Source organism: Pterocles gutturalis, unplaced genomic scaffold, assembly GCF_000699245.1.
Source record: "Pterocles gutturalis isolate BGI_N339 unplaced genomic scaffold, ASM69924v1 scaffold733, whole genome shotgun sequence".
Classification (NCBI taxonomy): domain Eukaryota; kingdom Metazoa; phylum Chordata; class Aves; order Pterocliformes; family Pteroclidae; genus Pterocles; species Pterocles gutturalis.
In genome coordinates this window covers 41,263-47,262 of record NW_010120426.1, presented here as the reverse complement: position 1 = coordinate 47,262, position 6,000 = coordinate 41,263, and the positions used below count along the sequence as shown (strand labels likewise).

The 6,000-nt window shown below is 38.6% G+C and overlaps 1 protein-coding gene across 1 annotated transcript in view; it reads left to right on the top strand.

Moving 5' to 3' along the window:
- The window catches only part of LOC104464245 (von Willebrand factor D and EGF domain-containing protein-like), a gene marked incomplete at its 3' end in the record, with an annotated part of 110,023 nt that overhangs the window by 86,012 nt on the left and 18,011 nt on the right, over positions 1–6,000 (top strand). The gene's annotated exons all lie outside the window — the stretch shown is intronic.

Here is a 6,000-nt window from a genome sequence, read left to right as displayed (position 1 = left end):
TGGCTCTACAAGTTGAAATTCAATGGATTAACTACCTCATTTGCCTCTAGGGAGAATTCTGCACAACAGGACTTACTAGATGGTATGAATCACCACATCCATATCTCTGCCACAGCACCCGCATGGGATTTCAAAACATGTTTCCTTCTCAGTAAGATCAGAATGTGACACATGCCAGTATCACTCTGCTTTCCTTCTTTCCTAATTCTTTTGCTTCAAGGCATCTGTTCTCCAATGTGACCCGCGAAGACGACGATAAACAAAGTGTCATGTAAGAAAAACTATACCAACAACTAAAGGCAACAGATAAAGCATTTCAATAGTATGGTTCGTACCCTAAGCAATGATCTTCCTGAGGGAGCTCCGAAGCTCAGCTGGTCCCATTAATCTCTGAGGACTGATCATTAGAAGAGGTCTTCTGCTGTGATAAAAGCAAAGCTGGGTCCTGACCTCAGACAGAAAGTGGCAATGGCATAGCAACCGCTCATCAGTCATCTAATCCTGCTCCCTCTCAATGAAATTATCATAATTCAGTATACGGTTCTATAGGGACAGTCAGGATGGCTTGTCCCCTTTTTACCACACAAAGTGATTTGCCAAGAGAACTCATGTTTATTCCTTAATAACAATATTTACTAGGTCAGATTCCTTGGTTTGCTTCTAAATTGTTTTCTTAAGTATTCAAGACAGACTGGCTTGAAACCTGTCAAATTGTTCCCCAACCTCCTACGCTTGACAATCCCACCTTCACTCCCTGTTCTGTATCCGAACCGATGACTGTTACCTCGGTGTTGTGTTTTAATGCACACTATCAAAGCTGAAGCAATTTTACTGCGTAGTGTAGGTATCATCCAATCTCTTTGAACTATAAATTGATTTGAGCCAGTTCTCTGAATCTAAAGGTCACAAAAATAAACCTGACATTGTTCTTTCTGCAGCAATGAGCATGTACAATGTATTACTTAGTTTGTCAGAGTCACGAAGGCAGCTATTTCCTATAACTTGGTGAAGCTGTAAAAGCAGTTGAGCAAAAAGAAAAAAAAATCATTGTGCATATAAATAAACTAACATTTCTGTTATTGCCCAAAGCTGCACCTTGTCGTTAATGGGATAATGGGGTCTACATTGTACACCCCAAAGGTTGTTTAAATGCTGTTGAGTAGAACAGATAGTTTACAGCTGTCGATACTGGTACAGTAAATCAGACACACTTACCTTGTGCTTATATAAACATTAACCAATAAATTCGTGTATGTTCTAAAAAGGGAAGTGTAGACAGTAGTTGCCATTTACTGTGATTCATACCTGTCTTACAGAGCTGCAGGCAAGATTTAAGAAATATCCCACGTATCGGGATTTCAAACTAGTACCTGGTTCTTTCAAAAGCAAGGGGTACATCAGCGGCTGGGGGGTTGCTTTTCCTCTCAAATACATAAAATGAGTCTGGGACTTCATGCTGCAGATGTGGCCATGCAGCCAGCCTGAGCACTTTGGGGAGGGAATGAAGAGGAGTTATTCTTTGTCCCATCAGAACCTCCTGTTCACTCATGTGAATTATATCACAATATAAACAATGAGAATCTTGCATCTCAAGGTTAAAGGAGAGTAGTCATTTGTGTTCATATTTAGAAATGAAAGCAACCGCTGCAGCTGTACTAGTGTCCTAATTTATGACCGCAAGGATTGGTTTAACTTTCTTTCCCATGTCCTTTGCTAGTTCAAGCAGAAGTATTGTACAGCACTGATGATTAAAAGATGTCAGACAAAAAAAGAATGAATTTTCAATTAAATTTATGTACGTTTATGGATTATGATTATTGTGAAATCCTCCCTCTTAGAATAATTGCTTCTCTCTCTTGTAACTTATGGTATCCGTCTTCAAATGAAACAGAACAAATCCTCTTCAGCTTGCTACAGTGCTTGTGAAAGTACTGAGATTATGTGCCGCTTCTTTCCAACGCTAGTAATTTTAATCTAAAAATACTCTTGCTAATCCCTATTTTAGACTTTTATTGGCTGCTTTTGACATGAAGTTAAACTCAATTGTTGTGGTTTAAGGATTAAAGGATAAGTATTTTTTCATACAGAAACTGCAAAAATTACCCAACTGCCTTTGTAGACTACTGAGGAGAAAAATATGCCAGAAGAAAATTGTTTCCTAAGTCAGTGTTTGATGATCTGCACCCAAAAGTCCTTCAATTTTGATTTATAATCAACAAGGTACCATTTCTTCAGCATTGATATGTGATAGGGATTAATCTTTTGATGTACCTGATTTACTGCAAGCTATGTAACTCCACAAATAAGTTCTGGAGCTATATTTACCTGCTCTGCAAACAACACAGTGGCTCATTCTATTCTCACTTACCTGTTCTACCTGGTTTATATCAGTAGTTTGTACCAGTTTAAATGAACCAGACTTGGTCGTAATTGGTTTTTATGTCAGATTAGTCTTAAGGAAAAACATCACTGGTATCAAAGCCTGTATGGAGTTTCTTATATAAAGGGAAATTATTATTTTTAAAAGTACATTCTCATATCAGAAACAAAAAACTACTTCTCTGCCTTCAAAATCCATAAAGCTGGTATCCTACTTTAAAAAAAAAAAAATTACTAGTAGGATCAAAAGTTACTTAATTTTGCTGGCATTGAATAAAGAGGAAAGTCTATGGAACTTAAATCTTTCCAGGCTTCACTGGGCACACTTCACATTTGTATAAAATATCTGTTGCCTTTTTGTTAGAAGAGGCAGATCTATTAAATCAAACCATGCAGTATCATTGGTCATACTCTTGGCACAAAGAAAATGAATATATCCTAATGGGGGATGGTGGTGATGTTACCTCATGTTGCAATATTAGTTCTCGGCAGACACTACTGGTATTTCTCGAGACTGGTTTCATCACTCACAGTCTCAGAGATACCCATCTGTTTGCACTTTCTTTAGCAGGTTAGAGAGGTTGGTGTCACCACAAAAGATTTATTTTTTTTCTATTAGTAAATCAGCAATTTTACTGGACAAAACAGTGCCACATCCATCACCAATAAAAAATTGTTTGTTCAGAGCCAGCTCTTACTGCCTGTCCTGGTTTAGGGAGCCGAAGATCAAGTGAGAGGATTATTCTATGATCTCTGTAATCGAGTTCTGCTTTTCCATTCTGAACACCACTGCTAGCTCTCCTGCTGTAGCAGTTAATTTGCAGTATTGTAGACATTTGGCACTTGATATACTTTTGGATGTGCCAGCTATTTGTTATGTTTATGTACTCTATATTTTGCACTATTCTAGTATCTGCACTGCGCCTCTGAATTCACTTTGATTTTACATCAGAGAGACCTCTGTGACCTTCTCACTTGCACCACTGTCAGATCAACATCAAGGTGTGGATTTAAAAGGAGAATAAATTGTTTTGGATTAAAAGAACGTGTGTGTTTAAACACAGAGTGCTTGGTCTAACACCCAAGGAATGTATTAGTCTTAAGTTCTACATTCTTAACTTTTAAATTTGAGATCACTGCTGTCATTATTAGCACTCATCATTGATCACTGTCCATGAAAAATAAATAACCCCAGTAAGAGCTACAGTCACCAACCCAAGGTTTCATCACTGGAGCTAACTGCAGGAGTAGGGACCTCTCACTGCCTGGAACCAATCAAATGATTTTGCTTCAAGAGATGACTGAAGAACATAATGGACTCCTTTCATCTCTTATCTAACTGAATTGATGAATTTGCATTAAAAAGATCAAGGCCCAGATTCCAGGCTCACTTACACCAGTGTGAATCATAAGTGATGCCATTAAATGAACAGCATTACCCTAACGGAGTGAGCCCAGCGCTGCTCCTGGAAGACACATCTTAAAACCTGTTAACGTTGGCACATCACACAGAGACCTTTTAAATATGAAATCTGTGTGTACCAGTAGGTGCAGATAAAACACACGCTCTTTTCAGCATTCAGCGGGTGCTTTGCAATGAGTAATTAACCAGTCTTGACTTGGTTTGTGCAATGAGTTAGAAGGCTCACTTGAAGGCAGAAATATTTTGATGCTGCAGTCCTAAGCTGTGAAGTTATATGAGATCTGTGCAAAGACATAAGAGAAATGCAAAATAAATAGTTAATAATACTCTGATTTGCCTATGTGTGGTAATAGCTCTCAGCTATTTTAAGGGGCTCCAAAACTGGGAAGCATTGCACCTCAACACCATGGCTCCCAGCTCCGAGCTCTGACTCAGGCCATTGAAATTCTGTCCACAATTCGGAATTTATGGTGGAAGTTGTTGATCTCTTCCATAAACTATGTTTCAGTGTTTATGGTTTATGTATTTCAGGACAAAATGAACATTTTTTCAGACTGACCAGTTATGATGTCTCCTTCAAGGGGTACATGATGAAACAGCAACTGAAGTGGGATTAGAAATGTCACATAAAGATATTCCATATAAATTTGGACTCACGGAAGACTCAGTTTTGCAAATGGTATGCCAGCAATCTTCACACGAGGCCAGGATCAGCCTGGCATTTTGGACATAAACTGTGACCCTTTCCTGCCCTCTCAGTATGTAATTGCCACTGAAAATTCACTCCCCTACTTGTCAAGGCAGAAAGGGAATCTGAGAGTCTTTCTGATGGCTTCCTCCTCCTTAGGGATACCTAACGAAATATTAAGTATTTTCAGAAAAATATCAAGAGAGGCCTGTATGGTATACGCTATGACCCAGACATAACAACTGAAGTAGGCACAGTGGGAAGCATATGTTTAGATAATTTACAAGATAAACAGTTTCCAGCTTCACTGATCCATACACTCTGTCAATCCAGAAAAGTGCTTCCAGTCCAGATGATATATTTGGGAAATGATGTAGCTCAGCAATAGAAGACCAATGAAGCCCAAGCCATAAAAGCACTAGGGAAGAGGACTCAGCTCTATGCCATGAATAATATTTACATTCAATCAGAACATCAAGTACAGATTGCATTTCTCTCCTACCAAGAATGTGCCACCTTTTGCTTAAGCAATCACTGTGCCATCATGACTTTTAAGTGATAATAGCAACTCAGTCTGCAACAAATAATCTATGGAGGATGTAGGCTCTGTAGTTTTTTACATTGACAGACCAGAGAGCAAGATGTCCTCTTAAAATTTCCAAGTTCATTTAATCATCTGGCTATAATAGCACAGAGCTTTTAAAGCGAGCCAACCCTGTTTCCACAAATTTGACAAGATTGCTGTTTTATTAGAGGCACTTAGAAGTCTTTTAAAACTGTAAGTAACTCATATTGGACCAATATCCTGGCCCCATTAAAGCAACACAAGAATTGTGCCACTAACTGCAAAAGCAAAGCAGGAGCTGATGGAAAAGGATTCATAAGCAGTACAAAGCACAGCACAGTACGGGGGTAAGGATAGGTGTGAAATGCACAGGCTCATCAGTGCTCAGGACAAATTTAGGACTAATTCTTTATTAGATTAGGAATTTCATAGAACTGTAGAACAGCCTAGGTTAGAAGAGACCTCAAATGGTCAGCTGGTACAACCTTTGATTTCTCAAAGAGAATTTATCTCATATATTATGATAGAAATACAAAAGACTTTTGTTTTGTTTAAATTTCTGTAGGATGCAGTGAGGCAGAACCACACACTGGAGAGCATCACCAGAGCTCCCTGGTCTATGCAAAAAGGGAGACCTGTTGTCTTCTTCATTGTTATTTATGTCACAGTGCTGAATCCCTAAGTGACCTTGGCTTGCTTCAAAATTCTTATGTTCCACTAAAAACAATAATTTCCATAATACATCTTCAGACCTCAAGAGAGGAAAAGATTAAACACAGCATTGTTGCTAGCTGAAGTGCCACTATCAAACGTCTCTACCTGCTCATCCTAATACTCTTTCAAAGAGAAAGCTACAAACATTATAAAGGCAAGTCTCTTGACATGACTGTCCCCAACATTCCACCATAAATTTCAAAGAGCAGAAGCAAGTTTTTTCAAGAGCTG